The sequence below is a fragment of the Schistocerca serialis genome, chromosome 5, assembly GCF_023864345.2.
Source record: "Schistocerca serialis cubense isolate TAMUIC-IGC-003099 chromosome 5, iqSchSeri2.2, whole genome shotgun sequence".
Lineage (NCBI taxonomy): Eukaryota > Metazoa > Arthropoda > Insecta > Orthoptera > Acrididae > Schistocerca > Schistocerca serialis.
The window spans coordinates 271,029,267-271,051,812 of record NC_064642.1 but is presented as its reverse complement, the minus strand read 5'-3'; the positions used below and the strand labels follow the sequence as shown (position 1 = coordinate 271,051,812).

Below are 22,546 nucleotides of genomic sequence, written 5' to 3'. Positions count from 1 at the left end.
ATGAATTAGGAGTAATTGAACAGGCATCACAAACAATGTCGTGCACAGTGCTTTGGTTGATCAAAGTTCAAAACAAAAGGCTTCCTAGATCAGGCGAAGCGGGACAAGGGTTTAGAGATGGATTATGTAAGGCTGGGAAATCGTTAAAGTCTCATTTTAGCCATTTCTGTGCAGCAGTCCGAATTATTGCTACATAACTGCAAACAATGCCAGTATACTGAATGCCCTGATTACAGTTAACACGAATTTCATGTGATTCACTGTTCCACTGAAGTACTGGAGCGTTGATAATTAACTGCTGTAGACGACAACGACAGAATACAGCGTAGTGGCGTTCTTAGTACAATATGTCGTACTGAAATTATACCTGGTTTGAATTCAATTGCAAAAATCACTAAAATCTATCTCGATCGCAGTGTCAAGAAACAGTAAGGTAAGCAGTTTCAGTTGTCGAAGATCCATCTTCAGATCATAGTTCCTAAAGCTAATACAAGCTACGATAACGATTGAAGTAGAAGAAATAAGTTAAAATTTGTGCTACGACCAGGACTCAAACCCAGGTCTTCTTGCTTGCTAGGCAGAAATGCTGACCATTAGACTATCACAGCACTATGGTTTACAGTGCTGCACGAACTACCCAAGTTGAGTGCCCTCCGCAACACAAGCCTCAGTTCATATCATCAGCTTATTTTCTCTCATATTGTCACTACTGCCAGGGCTCTCCGACATTGGAATAGCACCCCAGCGTTGGACATAATGGGAAAGTCCTGTATCATGGGTTATCTGGCTCAAATAGCTCTGAGCACTATGGGACTTAACATATGAGGTCATCAGTCCCCCGCGCGACCGCTACGGTCGCAGGTTCGAATCCTGCCTCGAGCATGGATGTGTGTAATGTCCTCAGGTTAGTTAGGTTTAAGTAGTTCTAAGTTCTAGGGGACTGATGACCTCAGAAGTTAAGTCCCATAGTGCTCAGAGCCATTTGAACCATTTTTTCATCAGTCCCCTAGAACTTAGAACTACTTAAACCTAACTAACCTAAGGACATCACACACATCCATGTCCGAGGCAAGATTCGAACCTGCGACCGTAGCGGTCGCGCGGTTCCAGACTGAAGCGCCTACAACCGCTCGGACACACCGGCCGGCCCGTAGGTGATCTTACATATCTTATAATTATATTTTTATGGGGGAAAGATATAATAATAAAATCTGTAAGATCTAATACAAATTGTATCACATGAAAAATGTGATATGTAACCAATAATGGTGCATTAAAGATTAATCTGTCATCAGGCCTATGGTTAGTTTGAACACGACAGTGCATTACCACGCATGGCCCTGCTGAGGTGGTATACCGTTCTATTCCTCTGACCTTTGAAAATACCCAGTCACATATAGAGGACTCTACAGTTTAACGTGGACTACGAACCACGGTGCAGGACGGCACTTTTCGTATTAACAGACATTTCCAGAGGTGAAAGATTTCATAAGTATCAGATAAAGGTCGTGTGAATGTGTAGCGATTGAACCTGAAGCCTTTGATCTTGTAATCTAGCACTTGCCGAAAGAACTACCGAGTGCATTACAATCAGAAAACTGTCAAGGCGCTCAGAATGTGCCTGAAGTACTAGCAGCTTGATAGACAGCGACTATCAGACTCCAGTCCTTGAAATTTACAGTTTGGAATCGTTCCTTATTGGTTACGACCCACAATACCTGCTGCATTTGGAGATATGATCTAAAGATTGTTTGTAAGTAACTGAAAGCCATTGTATAACGATGTTTCCTTTATAATGCGATCAAGAAAAATAAATTTATACCAAACTTTTGGGTCGCGTATACACTACCTCTTCAATTACCTGGACACGTATCATAATATTGAACTGCCCTGTAGATGTCGTGAGATGCGGACCCGCCAGCACAGAAAGGTAAGGAGAGGAGAGTACTGCGTTGTCAGTACAGAAGAGTGTGTCGGTCAGATAAGGTAAGCTGAGTGACTTCGAACGTGGACTATTCATCGGGCGTCACATAAACAACAGTTCCATCGAAGACATTTCAACTCTTCAGAATCTGGCCAAGTCGACTGTTGATGACCTGATTGTCAAGCGAAAACGCGAAGGAACAACCACTGCTAAACCAAGATCAGTGGGGGGGCATTGCGGATGGTTGTTGAAAAAGGTCGCATTAAATCAGCAGAAGGAATCACACGTGAGCTCCAAACGACTACCAGTAGTCCAGCCAGCTCAGTGACCGTGCGTAGGGGGTTAAAGATAATGGCGTCCAATGGTCGAGCAACACCACATAAGCTACGAATTTCTGTAGTAGAAGATAGTGACGCATGAGGCGGAGTAAAGAGTGGCAGCACTGGAACACTGGATGACTGGCAACGAGTAATTTTGGGTGATGTCTTGTGACAATCCGATGAAAGGGACAATATTACCTGTCGTCACGTTTAGTTCCAACAGTGGTTACGGAGAAATTAGTGTTATGCTACTGGTGAATTTTTCGTGGTTACTATGTGTTCCCTTATTGTGTTTAAGATAACACAAAATGCGGAAGGTTATGAACAGGTTTTATGTCATTGTGTATTGCGAAGAGGAACAGTTCGAAGACGATTATTGTATCAGCATGACAATCCCCTTGTCATAAAATAACCTCTGTGAGGCAATGGTTTGTGGACAACAATAGCTTTGCAATAGCCTGGCCCGTACTTCAACCCAATTTAAAACCTTTGGAATGAGACACATCCCAGCTTCCAATATCAACAGCTTCTCTGTTTTCTACTTTTCAGGATGACTGGGCTGCTATTCCTCCAGAAACGTTCACATACTTCATTGAAAGCGTCCTCGGGGGAGCTCAAGCTGTCATAAAGGAGAGGGGTCGCCACATTCCATGCTACGGTCCACTGATTGGTGTTCTGATAATTTTGATCTGGTGGTGAATACTTCTGTGACTATGGATATCAGATCTGTAAAAACGTTCAGAAATATCGATATTTGAAGCTGATGTGTCTTCTTTTATTGCAACTTTCATTGAAAGTGTTGGCATCAATGGAAGCGCTGCTTCGATGAGACATTAACTCTGAATTCAGCCACGAAGAGCTTTCTTCATTGAGTTGACGGTTAAGACTGTGGCTTTAGTGGATCCCCTTTCCACTACACAAGTTTCCCTGTCTTAAACAATAATCTGCGCCGTCACTTAGATGTTTCCCTTAAACGGTACCATTTACGTAGCGTTTCATCTTTTGCGACTCCGGGTACAATTTGCGTCAGCGTGAATTATCACGTGTACGATATGTTTACTCTGCGTGAAATGCTCCCACCGTAGATAAACAAAGCTCTTCAGAGAAATTAAGTACTCTTGCAAAATAAGATTAGCGCTATTCAAAGCGGCGCCTCCGCTGAGCTGAGACGGGATTTAATCCAATTGTTCCGTCCGAAGAGCCGCGAACTGCCCGCTTCTGGGGAGACGCGTTCAAATAACGGCGACACGGCTCTTTGTTTCCTTAGAACTGCGACGAAAATCCGGATTACGCAAATGTCGATCGCAGATAAATCCGGATTTCCTGTGGTTTTATACATAAATCATGAGGGAGAACCTCGAGACAATGCACCTTAAACAACAAATCCGCTTCTGCAAGCGTCCGTCAACTTTGATCGTGGCGGTAAGGGACTCCCTTCCGTCATCAGCTTAAGCATGAACACGCACACACACACACACACACACACACACACACACACACACACACACACAAACGTACTGATGTTCATTCACACATACAGGCAGTCACGCATTCGTGTACTCAAGCAACATGCGAGCATTTACTTCGAGCATAGTTCACGCACTGAGAAGAAATCTCCTCCTCCCCGAATTCCTCTACACACAATCTCCCCTTTGTGTTGCGTCTCTCGGGAGCGCCTTTGTTGGGTCTTATTATGCAAACTCCGAACGCCGGCCACAAATTACGACCACATCGGCTTTCAATGCCCCCGATCCCGAACTAGCAGGCGGCGAAGCAGCAAGTCTGGCGGGTGAGAAAGTACAGCGCTTAATCGGCGAGGGTCTATAAACGATCCTGAATGAAAGCGTTCAGGTCCTCTGAGAGTAACTGACTTTTCACGCCATTTGACGCACCGCCGGAATTCTAAATTTTGGAAACATTTACAGCGCTCTTTCAGCACGTCTTGAAACTTCAGTGATCTCTGAAATTTCGTATTTAGGCTACAGGCAAGGTCTAAGTTGCGCAGAAGAAATAAAGTCATATTAAAAAATTTTATTACATGTAGTACAATATCATCATATTACTATGAACAACTTCAAAACGGCAGTAGCAGTTGCAAGAAGTCGTCAAATACCCATCAGAGTTGAAATAATATCTAAAATACAGATGATCAACAAGTATATACAGTACATTAAATACCATTTTCATTGTTAAGAGCACTGTTGCAGCCATAGAAAACCAGAGTTGGTTAACTTGAATACATGTCCCAATTTCGTAAGAAAATTTAAGATTCATGGGTAGTTCAGTCGTACGACTGTCGCCTGTCTGTGAGCACTGCAGAAATTACCCTTCCTCCTTACCACCCCCGCTTACAGACAATTAAGACTTCCTCCTCACCGATCGGAGTGGCCGCACGGTTTGAGGCGCTGTATCACAGACTGCGCAGCCCTTCCCTCAGGCATGGGTGTGTGTGTTGTTCTTAGCATGAGTTAATATAAGTAGTCTGTAAGTCTAGGGACCGATGACCTTAGCAGTTGGGCCCCTTATGGAACTCACACACGTCTGAAAATTTGAACCTCCTCCTCAAAAACGTTAAGGAAACATGTGGATAAACTTGCCTTCTGTGTTCGTCACATGCATGAGGCACACACTCCTCTGCGAATGTTTATTTCAAATACAAATTGAAAAGCCCATTTACGTGCAGTAATCGCTCCTGGATACCTTATCATGGATACATTCTAAAATGCGTCCTATGAGCAATAAAGACATTCGTTGACTGATGTCTTACTTTCACCATTTGCGACCCAGTCAGTCTGAAAACACAACTATTGACTGTTGTAATTTCGAGTTTGACAGAGGAAATGTGTTCTTCCGTGATATAATTCCAGATTAACGATTCTCTGATTTTTATCCCTTTACTCGTAATGGCGTTGCAGCAGTGTATACACCGGTTCCCGTGAGATCACCGAAGTTAGGCGCTGTCGGGCGTGGTCGACACTTGTATGGGTGACCATTTAGGCCGTCATGCACTGTTGCCATTTTTCGGGGTGCACTCAGCTTCATGATGCCAATTGAGGAGCTACTCGACCGAATGGTAGCGGCTTCGGTCAAGAATACCATCGTAATGACCGGGAGAGCGGTGTGCTGACCCCATGCCCCTCCTATCCGCATCCTCCAATGAGGATGACACGGCGGTCGGATGGTCCTGGTAGGCCACTCGTGGCCTGACGATGGAGTGCTTTTTTTACTCGTACTGTGAAACCTTGCTTCTTGCCAAATTACATGACTGTAGATCAACCCCCGAAGTACCATGTATGTTTTGACGGGTGAGTTTCCGTGTGTCAGAATATGTGACGTAAATGGCCATACCGTGTTACTACATTGACTTGATAGATAACTTTTATCACACTACCAATGGACCATAGACATTAGAACATGACATTGAGAGGTGGCAGAAGCCCTCTCTCATATTTCTATCTTACTCTGTGTAATTCGATTTTCCTCTCTAACTGCATGCGGTGAAAAGTTGCTATTCCTTCACACACGGACTTCTCGTCACCCAGGTGGTCCGGTGACAGGCGGGCTCTGCGGATCTTGAGAAGGTTAAGCCGACGGGTGTGAGGGAGTCGAGAGAATGCTTTCCAGACGCCGACATTGTCATAATAGCGGCGGAGACACGCCTGCAGGGGCCTGAAGGAGCGGCTGGGCTATAGATTCCGTTACTTCGCAGAAACTTAGCGAAAACACTTACCGGCGGGCTACCAGCGAGGCGTGGGAATGACTTGTGTTCCCATGCAGTCTTGACAGACAAATTCCCGCGTTTTCTGGAAAATTGTAACTGTGATTGGCTTACTCAGGGCATAGCTCCGTGACGTAGCAAAATCGGCGCAGAAATTGGCACCAAGAATCTCCATTGGTAGAATGGTAGTGCTTTGGCAATAGAGTGGAATTTTCCGCCGGTTTTAGAGTTGCTGATTGGAACGTTTAACCACGACCACTGTAGTGGGGGCGGGAATGTTCTATTTTCGGTTTGTACGGGTGCTCTTGTGGTAGTCGGCTCTTACCTTTCGGTCGGAGTAGGTTACAAGACTGAGCTCACGCTGCTCTGGACAGCCTGCCTTCCGTTGGCTGTCTAATATACTTTTATTTGATTGTAACTGTTTAACGAAGTTACTGAAGTTTCGACTTCAATGTAACTTTCTGAGTACAGTTGGCAATTGAGCGTTCTGCATACAAGCGGCCTATGTTGTCTCTCTTGGGCAGTTTTGGCTAAAGTTGGCTGTATCGGAGTTACTGTGTGACTTTGCTTGTTAAAATCAATCACTGTACCATCAGTGATTGTGTGGCAAGCCTTCTTCGTCTCCCTCAGAGGCGCATTTGTATTGATAGGAAGTCTTTAGTCTGGAACAACCAGACCAGGACAATTTGTTTCGGGCAATACTCGCGATGGGATGTCAAAGCAACCAGCCATCGCTTCCGGTACGCCAGATCGTGTCCTTGCAGTTAAGAAGACAGCTTGGTAATGTATGTCCGCAGCACCGGCAGAGTAGGGAATTTGCACTGTGATAATCAGAGCTCAGCAGAGCGCGCCTGTTCGTCTTTTTCTAACTTTGTTCTTTCTTGGGTGTTCATTGTCTGAGTCCTCACTACTGTAGCAGAAATTAATGTTGGGTTGGTTGTGTGTTTCTCTTAAGATTTGAGTAAAAAGGGATTGGCTCCACATACCACTTCGTCATAAATGTCACAATCTAGTTTATGGACAACTTCACCTTCACAGCATTTATTTGAGTATCCAGTTTGATCCATTTTGATGTATTGTGAATGCTTCATGTGTTTTGTTTATGATTTTGAGTTTAGTCATAATAAATCAAATTGTTATTTTGGACAGAACTTTCATTCTATTAATCGGTAGAGCAACCCTTTCATTTCTCACTACGTTACTGAAACTTTACTTTATTTAATTAATGTCTATCAAATTAAATTATTGTAGGTGCCAAACTCATTTCTACTCCACTTGCAATGTCGATTAGTCAGTTCGCGTTTCTTCTTAATCCATGTGCAACAGCAAAAGTAGGAGTTAGAAGAGGGGGGCTTAGAGCATCATTTCCATATGAAGATTCGAGAAGAATTTAGTGTTAATTACACTGCTAGCCCCGGCACCTCGCAACATAAATTTCAGCTCGATATGTTTGTCAATTCCTGAGAAAAAGCGGTTTTAACAGACGGTCGCACAGACAGACAGATAGTCCTATAACAAATGATAAAAATACATTTTTCGTGTGATATAATTACAGGTTTATAGTTCTTGGATTTATTTATTTTTTTTTTTTTTTTTGCTTTGGTTGTATTGTGAAACATTCCTTTTTTCCACAATTCATGATTGTAGGCCAACGGAAAGCACACTATCAGTTTTGATGGGTGTGTGGGAATATCAAAATATGTGACCTAAATGGCTATATCTTTTGGTTGAATTGATTTAGAAGCTTCAAATTTTTCACCGACAAAGGACAGTGGGCCTTAGTATGTGACATATGTTTCAAATTGACATATCGACTCAAGCCTGAGAAAAATAGTCGGGTACACAGACAACAAAGGGATCCTATAATGTTACCGTTTTTACAGATTGTGGCATGGAACTCTAAAAGCAGTGTACTCAAGAGAAGGTCGACTTCTAGACTAAACAGGTCTAGTAAATCACAATGTGTCGGACGATCGCGATGCGTTGTTTTTCGACATGTCTTCCTTGTGTGCCATAGGCCACTTCTTTCCTGTCAGTAAGTAAATAACTATTGATTCAGTAAGTAATCAGGTTATCTGCAGCCTGCAAGCAGCATCTAAAAATAACAGAAAAATTCTCCTGGCAGAAAACTGCCAGAGAGAAACTTGATTAGGGCGAATTTTTTTTTTTTTTTGTTTCAAAAGCATTTATCACGTGCTATTTTTTCCCCGATGCGTCACTTGAACAAAGGTGCAACGATTCGGGTTAAAAGTCTCCCGCCCTGTGTTGCAGCCGCTTTATTTCGCTCAGCGACAGGGTGATTTATTGGCCTCTCACCTCGTTTCCTGTTTATTCAGGTCGCTGCAAGGCGATTTATGCACGCCACGCTGCGAAATTTCTGTGCCGAGTATCCGCTAAGCTCTGTTTGATACCTCATTGAAAGACCTCGGCGCACGGAGCTTAATTGCCCGCATTAGGCTTTTCCTGCGGCCTGGGATGTGCGCAGCGGTCCCGCTCAAAGATCCTCATGCGAAAAGATCAACAGGCTGCGCTAACTGGCCAACTGTACGTCATATCAACCTAAATACGGAAACATTTCTCATTCCTCGTACCATCGTCTTTAGTTACAAACATTTATGGTACTTTATTGCGACAAATGATAGAACTACTCAGATAATGTAACAGGACAAAATATCAAAACCAACATGACATCTGCAACTTTATCAGAAATAAGTCTGGACATACATAATAAAAGTTTTCGCACTTAGAGATGTCATAGGTAACATGTAACATGGCTTTTTTCTTATGACAGGCCTTCAGACTATAGCTTCCGACAATAGCTTCCGCCTTGTTATGGAAAATTGAATAGTATTAAGATATCATACCACAGAAATATGGGAAAAAACGACATTACCTTTGTATTCAGTTAGCATATACACAATGGATGAAACGATTACATCCCTGTTTCACTTTTTCGATAGCATTAATGCAAATGGCTTTACTAAAATCTGTCAATTATTACCGTGTATGCTACGAAAGTTAACTATGTTTGCCTTTAATTGTACAATGTAACTCCTGTCTGAGAACCCTGAGTAGGCTCCTTATTAGATACTGTTCTTAATTACGAGGTAATAAATTTAATCCGGAATCACTGACCTATGACTCACATAAAATTTAGTTACATCAAATAGGGCCGAACTCTGCAGCAGTGATTCAGTTAGCTGCGTTGATCCCACACCCTGCTGGTTCCTCTCGTCGAGAATTATGATGCTGAACATAAACTGCAATGTGCGACAGTTTTAAGACCTTTACTCTGTACGTCAACTTGGATACAAAACGTTTATGACAAACACAAGTCACCTATAAATTGAATAGGTCTTTACTTGGAATATCTAGGATAAATCCAAATTACGGCCCTTGTGCCCCTCTTTCGTTTTATTTAGAAACACGATATTTAATCAACATAGGTACTAACCTCCAGTAGAACCTTTTTCATTTATCGTTGACTCAAGCATGTCTCCTAATATGGAAAACTAAGACATTACTCGCGTAGAGATAAAAATGGAGGTTACATTTTTTTTAACGATTACTTACGAACCTGATGTTTCGCCCTTAGTTTCTTTTATCTTTAAAAATCTTCAAAGATAGATAAAGTTAATTTCGGTTCCGTAGATCCAGAATATGGTGGACCTGACACAAAACCAAAGATAGAGATTTACGTAATAAAAGAATTGGCAAGTATGGAAAATGTGAAACTTTCTGACAGATTAAAACTATGTGCCGGACCGAGACTCGAACTCGGAACCTTTGCCTTTCGCGGGCAAGTGCTCTACCAACTGAGCTACCCAAGCACGCCTCACGCCCCGTCCTCACAGCTTTACTTCCGCCAGTACCTCGCCTCCTGCTAATGTTTCTTCCACGTAGTCCTCTACGTGGAAAAAGTTAAAATATGAAATACATTTTCGTTTGACAGTTAATACCAGACGGGGCACAGATATGTAAATATAAGAGTATATACATCGAAAATCATAACTTGCTTCTTAGGATATTATATCCACGTTTCATTAAACAGAAAGCCGTTTACAGTACTTATTCATTTCACACCACTGCATGTAGATGCGGAGATGTAAGATTTTTACGTAATAGTCTTATCCTTTCGTATAATTAATAGTACGTGCGTCGGCAGGTTTTCCTAAGAAATTTCTCAGTGTTTTTGGCTCCTCTTAAATGGTACTTTATTACGAGGTAAACTTCTTACGGCTTCTGGCAAGTATGGAAAATGTGAAACTTTCTGACAGATTAAAACTATGTGCCGGACCGAGACTCGAACTCGGAACCTTTGCCTTTCGCGGGCAAGTGCTCTACCAACTGAGCTACCCAAGCACTACTCACGCCCCGTCCTCACAGCTTTAATTCCGCCAGTACCACGTCTCCTACCTTCCAAACTTCACAGAAGCTCTCCTGCGAACCCTGCAGTACTAGCACTCCTGGAAGAAAGGATACAGCGGAGACATGGCTTAGCCACAGCCAGGGGGATGTTTCTGGAATGAAATTATCACTCTACAGCGGAGTGTGCGCTGATATGGAACTACATGGCAGATTAAAACTGTGTGCGAGACCGAGACTCGAACTCGGGACCTTTGCCTTTAGCGGGCAAGTGCTATACCAAATGAGCCACCAAAGCACGTACTCAGGCCCCGTCCTCACAGCTTTAATGAAAAATGTGTTCTTCTAAATGACGGTCACGTTCCTTGATAGAAGTAAATTATTTTTTATTCGTAGATTGCTAGTTTCTACCTGTTGCTTTGTAAACGAGACACATTATATATAGTATAAATTTCATCAAGGAAAAATGTATTAGGAACTGCTACTTAGTATTCCTAGTTCCTTGAACAGGCCTCTGCAGTAAGTTGTGTAATTCACATAGCAAATAATTCGTATTACACACTTTTGAAATCAGAAAAAAATTAGCATCAGGTTGCCGCAATAAATGATGCGGTATGACGCTATGTAATGTGTACGTTTTCTTGCACTACTATTTGCTCTTATACATTTCGGTGTACTGGACACCAGAATGAACGGACGTAATTAAAAATTTCTGTAGAGCGCTGACGAAATATTAAACTAGATGAAGAGGAAGTTGTTGAAATATTACTGCTGTAACGCGATGAAATTCCTGTTTCTAGCGTGATTTATGTCGAAACAACAGGCACGAAGAATTTCTCCAGAAGCTCTCGCTGTCACGTTCCTGTACGGTTACAGGAGACTGGCAGCGCCTTCGCAATTGCAGTATTTCTCGATGAGTGGCCGGATGCAGAGCTAACCAACCCAGCCGGTCCAGCTGCGAATGCAAAAGGAGCAGCCCGATTAAGAGGCCATGGAGAAAAAAATAAACAGCGGATGTCGGACCGCTGCTACCGCTGCTCTGCGGCCACTTTATTGCCAGACTTGGTGCCAGGTACAGCCTTCCTCTCGCCATCTGAAAGAAAGCCCACCCCAGCAGTGAATGACTTGGTATCCGCTTCTGGGAGACAACGTGAAACTGATGTAGCCGAAATAATTATTGGCCAAATCCGTTATCATTGCTCGGGCTAACGAAAAACGTGTGTGGTCGCTTTTTTTTTTTTTTTTTTTTTTTTTTTTTTTTTTTTTTTTTTTTTTTTTTTTAAAGACAGAATGGTTCAAGTGGCTCTATGCACTATGGGACTTAACATCTGAGGTCATCAGTCCCCTAGACGTAGAACTACTTAAACCTAAGGACATCACACACATCCATGCCTGAGGCAGGATTGGAACCTGCGACCGTAGTAGCAGCGCGGACTGAAGCGCCCAGAACCGCTCGGCCACAACGATCGGCTTTAAGACAAAAGCTGAATGCTATTATTTAATGGGTACAATTCCCGTACTGGACTCAATTTTGTCTCCCACTAAGTGCAATTTACTCAAAAGACAATTTGGTTAGAAACCATAAAATGGGCATATCGCTTGCAATCGAATGAAGTATGACCATTAAGACTACTCTCTATTACACAGCAGTTACGTGCACATGAGCTAAATATTTCCTCTAACTACTTCTCCAAATGGTTCAAATGGCTCTGAGCACTATGGGACTTAATATTTGAAGTCATCAGTCCCCTAGAACTTAGAACTACTTAAACCTAACGAACCTTAGGACATCACACACATCCACGCCCGAGGCTGGATACGAACCTGCGATCGTAGCGGTCGCTCGGTTCCAGACTGAAGCGCCTAGAACCGCTCGGCCACACCGGCCGGCTAAGTGCTTCTTCTTCGGGTATCTTACACTGTCCATCACATTAATGTGACCACCTGTCACCTTTTACAGTGCTGATCGCTGCGAGATATGCAGGAAGAGACTCAGTGAGATACTGGAAGGTACTGACAGGGATGAGAAGGCGTATCGGCTGAAGTGCCGTGGCCAGCTCCACTAGGTTTCGCGGCTGAAGATTCATAGTGCGAATAGTCGGATCGAAGTGGTCCTTGAGACTGTCGATTGGATTTAAATCCGGGGAAATGGTGACCAGGGTAATACGGTAAAGTCATCTTAGTGCTCTTCGAAGCACACATGTACACTTCGAACTGCGTGACATGTTGTACTGTTATGCTGGTAAACGCCATCGTACCGAGGAAAAAGAAACTGCTTGTACGGGTGGACTGGTCCCCAAGTATAGATGCACACTTGTGTTGATCGTTGCCCCTTCCAGAATCACTAAAACATTCCCCGTACCACAACGCTCCCTTCTCCGGCCTGGGCCCTTCCGACGATTGTTGCAGGGTACACAGCACCGCAGCAGCCGGTTACCGTTGTCGCTTACGGCCCGCTGTGCACCACAGTTGTCTCTGTGACGGTCTTTAATATCAGCATTTTGCCATTCACGGTACACGGTATACTTGAACCATGGCGGCAAGTAAGCACTTTACAAACTTAGCCATTTCTCAAATACGTCCACCATCGATCCAAAGTCAGTGATCATGCCCTCTTGAACGTCAGATAAATCGCGCCGTTTCCGCATTAGAACGAAAATTACACTATTTGCCGACCAACGCAACCTCCCCCCCCCCCCCCCCCCCCCCGTGTTTCATATACCCACCACTGCTGGTGCTGCCACCTGCCGGCTGTGAGTGGTTACTGCACGTTGATGGCGAACATAGGCAGTGGTCACATTAGTGTGACTGGACCCTATACATTGTGGAGTGACCACTGGACACCACACTTGCTAGATGGTAGCCTTTAAATCGGCCGTGGTCCGTTAGTATACGTCAACCCGCGTGTCACCACTATCAGTGATTGCAGACCGAGCGCCGCCACACGGCAGGTCTAGTCTAGAGAGACTCTCTAGCACTCGCCCCAGTTGTACAAACGACTTTGCTAGCGATGGTTCACTGTCTACATACGCTCTCATTTCAAGAGACGACAGTTTAGAATAGCCTTCAGTTAGGTCATTTGCTACGACCTAGCAAGGCACCATATTCAGTTACTATAATTATTATCTTCCAGAATGTATTCTGGACAGATAATATTGTGAATCATGTACCGTCAAGAGTGACGTTCATCATCAATGGATTAAAGTATCAAACTAATTACGTGCGCTTCCTGAATTCTCATTCCTTGTGATGTTCCAGACCTCACGACAGTATAGTTCTTCCCTCTCCACGCCAGCCTGCGTGAGCTAAAACGCGTGCATTTCGGCCTCCACTCGTAACACGGTGTTGGCTCTTCTGCTAACACAAAATACGTAGTATTTTTGCCGCGAACAGTCTGTTGTCTGTCTTGGTGTAGTACTGTCCCATAAAATTGGTTTTCCCACGGGCTGTATCGTCATTACACCGGTCTGACGTAGAAGTGCTCTCGCTAAATATTATCATACAAATGAGTTTGGTTTACACCAGGCATGCTCAACCTTAGGTGACCCGCTGGCCTGATTCACACAATTAAGCTCGCACTCCTAGATGTTAACGGTTATGGGATAACGCACTGATGTGAATGGCACTCCAATCTCGACACTTCAGGCCAACAAATTATGCCTCAAAATACGCGTTTTAGAAACGACATTCATTTTATGTGCATCCCATCTTCAGATGTTTACATTTACTTAGCGGTCATGAACATTATCTCTTTACTTACAACATTTGACAATAGCTGCCCTAAACTGCCGTTACAAAGTTCTGCAACGCCGTAGTGGAGAGAAAACGTTGATGACATGTAAATGTTATAAATGTAAACATCAGGAGATGGGATGTCAAAACAATGGTTCAAATGGCTCTGAGCACTATGGGACTTAACTTCTGAGGTCATCTGTCCCCTAGAACTTAGAACTACTTAAACCTAACGAACCTAAGAACATCACACACATCCACGCCCGAGGCAGGATTCGAACCTGCGTCCGTAACTGTCGCTCGGTTCCAGACTGAAGCGCCTAGAACCGCTCGGCCACTCCGACCGGCATGGGATGTCAATTATCTTCAAATGTCCTCGTGGAAAATAACACTCTTACAAAAGCAAATGATTGCAGCTAGTTCATTATAAATTGTGGAGTGGAGATCAATAACGGGCTAAGCGCCCAAAAATAATTTTTTTGAGTTAGATCCTAAAAACCAATCTAAGTGCCGTTGCCAACAAACTGAAAAGCGGGCAAGCGGTACCATCATTTCTAGTAGTGGATATGAGGTCCGAAGAATAGCGCGCGGTATGTACCGGCCCACTGGTGGGGCTAAAGCGGGCTAATTGGCACAAAGCTTTGTAATTCTTTGCAGCATGTGACTGCGATTTTCCCCAGATTGAAAAACGTAAGAGTCTGGGAGAATGTCAGAGTGTCAAGTATCTAAGGATCCTGTAAAACTTACGGAGAAGACGAGATCTAACAATCCATTTGTATCTTCCTGGCAGATTAAAACTGTGTGCCCGACCGAGACTCGAACTCGGGACCTTTTCCTTTCGCGGACAAGTGCTCTACCAACTGAGCTACCGAAGCACGACTCACGCCCGGTACTCACAGCTTTACTTCTGCCAGTACCTCGTCTCCTACCTTCCAAACTTTACAGAAGCTCTCCTGCGAACCTTGCAGAACTAGCACTCCTGAAAGAAAGGATATTGCGGAGACATGGCTTAGCCACAGCCTGGGGGATGTTTCCAGAATGAGATTTTCACTCTGCAGCGGAGTGTGCGCTGATATGAAACTTCCTGGCAGATTAAAACTGTGTGCCCGACCGAGACTCGAACTCGGGACCTTTGCCTTTCGCGGGCAAGTGCTCTACCAACTGAGCTACCGAAAGCACGACTCACGCCCGGTAATCACAGCTTTACTTCTGTCAGTACCTCGTTTCATATCAGCGCACACTCCGCTGCAGAGTGAAAATCTCATTCTGAATCCATTTGTAGGTACTATGCTCCGGCTTAAGGACTTTTCTTTTCTTTTGCTTAAATGAAGCTGATATTCATAGTAACACAACAAAAATATAATTATATTTCCAAGTGTACTTTGCATTCGAGTAAAAAAAAACTGCACCTGGTGTCGTACAGACGAGAAAAATGTTTAACGAACTTGAAGAGTGGAACACCTTCAAGCTTTTCAAGAAGAGGATTTCCACTGACATAAACGTCAAAACAATTTAAGAACAACTTGTTCGCTGAAAAGAAAAAGAATCTGCAACAGATGCTGCCGTGTATGAAAGTAGAATATTTTTCTAACATTTGTTCTGTGTACTATACAATTAAAAGAAGTACTAAAATAATTTAATCACAGGATAGCGTATCTGCAAAATGTGTCAGTAAAATGTTTCTTATTAAAACAACTGATAAATACTTACTTAGTTTTTTCCAATCCTGCATCGCATTTTAGCATCTTCTGCGTTTTTCAGAATAAAATATTTATTTTCATTGATAAAAAGAAGATAACTTAAAAACCATCTGCAATATTTGAGTGCCTCTTACTATAGACAATAAATAAAAAAAACATTGTTGCTGCCCACCCGTGGCTTACGGCAAGACCGACATGAGCTCACTCTAGACTGTGTGTTAATGTCCAACATTCATTGGTTTCTTCAATCAGTATCCACTACGAAGGTGTAAAAACATTATTGTACAGAAGACGGCGAATGCTTTGTTCCTCATGCAAAGTATATCTTGAGTTCGTATGAGACCACCTTTATTTTCTTTTCATTTCTCAATCTTTATTCCAAGGAGTAGAGCGGACAATTACATTCGACGCATTACTGATTCGCAATTATTTCCAGACAAATACCGGGATATCTAGAAGTAACACCTAATTTTACACTTTAACGTTTCGTTGTCTGTTCTCCATGGTACAAGGAAAACTCTTATGGAACAGTGGAATACCTATTTTCGCTCTTTATTTCACAAGATTAAGCTGCGAGAAAAATGTGTTAACCTCATCAACATTCATCTAATTGGCATATTTTGGATTAGACTTCCGCAAATTGATGACACACAGAGTAACACTGGTGATGGTAGTCGACATCACCAACGCTCGCTAGCAGGTGATGCTGGATCCGGATTTAACAATTCGAATCTTGGTGGGAGAGTAAATTATCATCGTTAAAATTTGATCCACGTGAGACAGACGGTGGAATCTGCGTCAGAATCCTCTCCTCTTTCCAAAACATCATGAGGAACCCGGCCAGATGGTCATGCTCGTTTACTGGTCGATTGTGGGATTCGTGGAGACGCGCCAGCTCCCGATCGAATCCTTCCGGCGGCTCAGCGAAGAGGGCCGGTGCACTGGCAAGCGTGAATGTGACTTTTAGGCGGTTTCCTACATCCTATTACGTCAATATCGGGCTGGTATCCACATCCCGTCTCATTTACACGATTCGCAAACATTCAGAAACCGTTTGCAGACTTTCACATAAGATAACAGCTGACTCAGGAAGTTGGGGTACACAATTTCCGCCCCAGGGTGGGAAAGGGCACTCGACCACCCTCTACCAATAACAGCCTGTTTGTATGTTGGCAGCACTATAGACTGTGTTAATATCGCTGACAGTGCTCTGAGCCTTCGGCAAGAGATTCTGTGTTTGGACGGACTAGCAGTTGGCGAGTGGTTAGAGAAGTACACTCCTGGAAATTGAAATAAGAGCATCGTGAATTCATGGTCCCAGGAAGGGGAAACTTTATTGACACATTCCTGGGGTCAGATACATCACATGATCACACTGACAGAACCACAGGCACATAGACACAGGCAACAGAGCATGCACAATGTCGGCACTAGTACAGTGTATATCCACCTTTCGCAGCAATGCAGGCTGCTATTCTCCCATGGAGACGATCGTAGAGATGCTGGATGTAGTCCTGTGGAACGGCTTGCCATGCCATTTCCACCTGGCGCCTCAGTTGGACCAGCGTTCGTGCTGGACGTGCAGACCGCGTGAGACGACGCTTCATCCAGTCCCAAACATGCTCAATGGGGGACAGATCCGGAGATCTTGCTGGCCAGGGTAGTTGACTTACACCTTCTAGAGCACGTTGGGTGGCACGGGATACATGCGGACGTGCATTGTCCTGTTGGAACAGCAAGTTCCCTTGCCGGTCTAGGAATGGTAGAACGATGGGTTCGATGACGGTTTGGATGTACCGTGCACTATTCAGTATCCCCTCGGCGATCACCAGTGGTGTACGGCCAGTGTAGGAGATCGCTCCCCACACCATGATGCCGGGCTTAGGCCCTGTGTGCCTCGGTCGTATGCAGTCCTGATTGTGGCGCTCACCTGCACGGCGCCAAACACGCATACGACCATCATTGGCACCAAGGCAGAAGCGACTCTCATCGCTGAAGACGACACGTCTCCATTCGTCCCTCCATTCACGCCTGTCGCGACACCACTGGAGGCAGGCTGCACGATGTTGGGGCGTGATCGGAAGACGGCCTAACGGTGTGCGGGACCGTAGCCCAGCTTCATGGAGACGGTTGCGAATGGTCCTCGCCGATACCCCAGGAGCAACAGTGTCCCTAATTTGCTGGGAAGTGGCGGTGCGGTCCCCTACGGCACTGCGTAGGATCCTACGGTCTTGGCGTGCATCCGTGCGTCGCTACGGTCCGGTCCCAGGTCGACGGGCACGTGCACCTTCCGCTGACCACTGGGGACAACATCGATGTACTGTGGAGACCTCACGCCCCACGTGTTGAGCAATTCGACGGTACGTCCACCCGGCCTCCCGCATGCCCACTATACGCCCTCGCTCAAAGTCCGTCAACTGCACGTACAGTTCACGTCCACGCTGTCGCGGCATGCTACCAGTGTTAAAGACTGCGATGGAGCTCCGTATGCCACGGCAAACTGGCTGACACTGACGGCGGCGGTGTACAAATGCTGCGCAGCTAGCGCCATTCGACGGCCAACACCGCGGTTCCTGGTGTGTCGGCTGTGCCGTGCTTGTGATCATTGCTTGTACAGCCCTCTCGCAGTGTCCGGAGCAAGTATGGTGGGTCTGACACACCGGTGTCAATGTGTTCTTTTTTCCATTTCCAGGAGTGTATATGGACATGTTTTTCTTACTGGAGACTCTGTGTTTGTAGGACACGCGGTGTAAGGTAAGATGAAATTTGTTATAAGAAAATATACAAGTAAAGGTATGATAATGGATGTATAGTTGATAATGTTTGAGGAGTGGAATTATTGACAACTATATAATTTTTGGAACTGGATGTCACATAAATAAGGTAAAATTTTCTAAATACATTGCTTGCTCTACAACAAAATCTTTCTTTTGCTTACCGTATGCCTCCTAGTAGTTAGAGTCTATAGTAGTTAGAATCTTTTTAATTAGCTGGCTGTTGTTGCTACTTACTGTGATTGCTGTAGTTCGTGCTATGAAGATTTTCTGTGAGGTAAGTGACTTAAAAAAGAATTGGGTTTTCGGGACTGAAGCTAGTCTAGGCAATTAACAGAGTTGGAGGTAGTTTCAAATTTCTTTAAGTTCTAAATTTTTGGATTTGTATTATGTTTAGGATTTTTTTTTTTTTTGCAATTCAGGGCCATTCTTTTGTGTTAATTAATAGAACTGTTTTCAACGTGAAGCAGTCAGATTGCATTGGGCTTGTACATTGTGGCTAATAAATGAATAGTTTAAGTTTGAGTTGCCTTTGTCAGGGAAAATTCTGTGGGCCAGTGTTTAGTATAAAAACTATCAAAAAGTTAGATTCACAGTGCCAGATCCAATAATTAACATGCCTACTCCTTTGGGATAGAGGATAAAGTTCAGGAAAAAGAAAGTATCACGAAGGATTGGATTGGTTGGAGGAAGAGTCCAAACATCGAGGTCATCGGTCTCATCGGATTAGGGAAGGACGGGGAAGGATGTCGACTGTGCCCTTTCAGAGGAACCATCCCGGCATTTGCCTGGTGCGATTTAGGGAAACCATGGAAAACCTAAATCAGGATGGCCGGACGCGGGAAAGTATCATGAAGGCATGTGGTATTACTTCTGGATGGTGGACGATCGACGACCCGTTGGTGTCATTCGAAACCTGCACAGTGCGCGGAAGCAACCGACTTCACTTAATAATATTACACATAACGCTGTCCTGCACAAGCTGTCTGGGCACCCATCCATAGGTACTGAAGTCTTTATTGATCTGAAGACCCAACCGAGAGTATAGTGCAGGTTTTGCACCTTGCCCCGTCGCTCAGAACTGAGCATGGGAGTGACTTCGACTATGATTTGCATAATGCTGCCTGTGCCCGCCACACCCAACTCTCGGTGACACAGAATTACATTTATGTCTTACTTGAAGTTCAGAGCCGTTCTGGCAGCAGCTTAAAGCTTCTCCGAGAAGCGCGAGGCACTTACACCTCTGCTGCTCGGCCAGCCTCCGAGAAACTACGACCCGTCAAGCAGAGCGCGAGCGGCGCAAACTCTGCCGGAGTGAGTGCCGTCTCAGTCGGCATTCCTCCTGCTGCCCCGCCTGCGCGACAGATAACTGGCTGGTGCTGGTCCCGAGCAGGGTGGACGCGTCGCCCGCCTGCCACGGAGGAAGAAAGGGGAGGCTGCGCCCACGCGATATCGCTCGCACCCAATGGGACGTGACGTCACGAGACGTGGCACGGCGTGGCGCGGTTCAGTCTCCTCATAACGGCGGCCAGCGCCTCAATAATTCATTTCCCACTTTCTTGTCCCAGCACTGTCACTTCCACAAGACTCTGCGTTTCGAAAAGGCCATCTACGTTACGTTCCTCTCTGAGGAAGTTGGATAATGAAATGTGACTGGACTGATTCTGAACTCAGTCTTGCAGAAAATTGATACCACGAGACCATGAGCTGTGACAAGAAGGTATTTTACGCGGAATAGAAACGGTTACACTCAGTGATGTGCTGGACTGACTTAATCTGTTTACATTGTAACAAATAAGCCCTCGGTCACAAATATTAAGTCAAAATTGACCTGGTTTCGACGCTACTATGAGCGTCGTCTTCAGAATTAGACTAACTGTACTAAAACATTAGGTATATAGTACATTAATAAAATTAAAGTTTGTACTGACTCGAAACGATGCAGTACTTACAAGTCACATATTAAAAAAGATACTGACTCGAAACGATGCAGTACTTACAAGTGACATATTAAAAAGATATGTGACTTGTAAGTACTCCATAATTTCGAGCCAGTACAAACTTTAATTTTATTAATGTACTATATACCTAATGTTTTAGTACAGTTAGTCTAATTCTGAAGATGACGCTCATAGTAGCGTCGAAACCAGGTCAATTTTGACTTAATATTTGTGACCGAGGGCTTATTTGTTACAGTATAATTCTGACACGGTCACTGAACCTTTGCACCTATGTTCAAAGTTTTAATCTGTTTAGTCCATACTAGCTGAAAAGCCATGCGTTTCGGGTTGTTTTTTTACTAGAAACGAAAGGGAAGCTGAACTGCATTTGTAGTTTAACACTGGAAGAAATTCATTGAAAATACCCTTGAAGTTATGGAAGAGTTGTACAAAGAAATACGCGTAATATAGACATTTTCATAGCTTCAAAGGTGTCTCCACGAAAATGGGAAATGAAATTTTTTCGATATTACACTAAAAACACAGTATCCAGATTAAGAAACATACTATGCACAATACAAATTGTCTGTAATGTTTATTTAACTCAGAAAATGATTATAAACAATGTTTATAGAACGTTGGGCGCAGCTGCTTCGCTGGTCTACAGTGCGATTTTGTAAAGGTCTCTGCGTCAAAGCCTCGTCACAACTCTATAGACGGTTACTGTTTCGCCTACAGCCGTAAGCGCTTCGCAGTTGAAAGCTGTCAAAAGCGCTGTCAGATGTCGTTGATTTCCTTAAGCTGACTGGACGCTAGGACTGTCTAAGTAGTAGAGAATGGATGTATTAAAACTTCCTGCATGATGAGGTTCTTTTTTCACGCCTACCAGTGTTTATGAGGTCGTATCTCCTGATTCAAGTGTCATACAATAACATAGTTTTGTAGGTACATCCAGCGGCATATATGAATACTGTCTGCAAAATGTGTTGATACTAAAAGTTGGTAGCAAAGAAGTAATAAATTAAAAGTCATGCACAATCCGGTTGTTTTTCACGCTCTTCAGTGTTTATGACGTAATATCTCTTGAACCATCTCTGGTACTATGGTATACTTCTGTAAGTACTCGTACGTTTAGCGATGTCTGCAAATTTTACAGCGAATGATATTAGAAGCACAGAAGTAGTAAATTTCTACGTCATGCAAGATGCGATACTTTTTCATGCATCTCATTCTTTGTGATGTCATATCTCCTAAACTATGATAGTTAGGTGGTTATTACGCCACAGCAATTGCTGGCAGACAGTAAGGGCAATATGTCCCATTTTCGGTTAAAATCAGTCCAGTCTTTAAGGAGGAGATGTCGAACATACATACTTTCATAGTATGTATGGATTCATAACATCTTTCATCATCATCTTCATATCCACAGCATGAAATACTTAAACTGGCAATGCAGTAAATATGCATCGAAAATAAGGTAAGCAATTGCGATGTATAATATCGTACTCACATCAGCGTGCAAGGTTTTCAAAAAGATTCAACCGATTTCATGACGCTGAGCCTTTAACATGAGTAAATGCAGAAACTTGTGGTGAATTTGAACTTAGGCACAGGACTAAAGATTTCTCTATTTATGATGGACAAAAAAGTGGAACATTCAAAAGACGTGGGTGCATGTAAATGTAACTTAGTTTTCCTACACACCACCGGCTGTTATGCAAATGATCAGAGCTGCAATTCTGTGTGCCATGTGGGACGGCCCGCCTGAGTGCTTTAGTGTTGTTTGTGTTTAACGTTGTAATCAGGCCTATAAGAGTATGTAAAAGCCGCTACCAGCTTCACCGAGTAATAGCTGTGAAGGAGACGGGTCTGTAGCATACGCGTGTGAGACGGCGTTATCAGCACCTGACAGAGTTTGAAAGGAGCCTCATTGCGGCTGTCCACTTGGTCGGCTCGTTGAATTATACAATTTCCAGATTTGGGAGGAGGGAGGGGGGTGAGGGGTTGGGGACATTCGGATGTGGCAGTGGAACAATGAACTACATAGCAAAATGAAGAGAGGTACGGTCGTCA

The 22,546-nt window shown here is 44.0% G+C and overlaps 1 protein-coding gene across 1 annotated transcript in view; it reads right to left on the bottom strand.

Annotated features, from left to right (window-relative positions):
- The window catches only part of LOC126481897 (nephrin-like), a gene marked incomplete at its 3' end in the record, with an annotated part of 714,415 nt that overhangs the window by 659,706 nt on the left and 32,163 nt on the right, over positions 1 to 22,546 (bottom strand). The gene's annotated exons all lie outside the window — the stretch shown is intronic.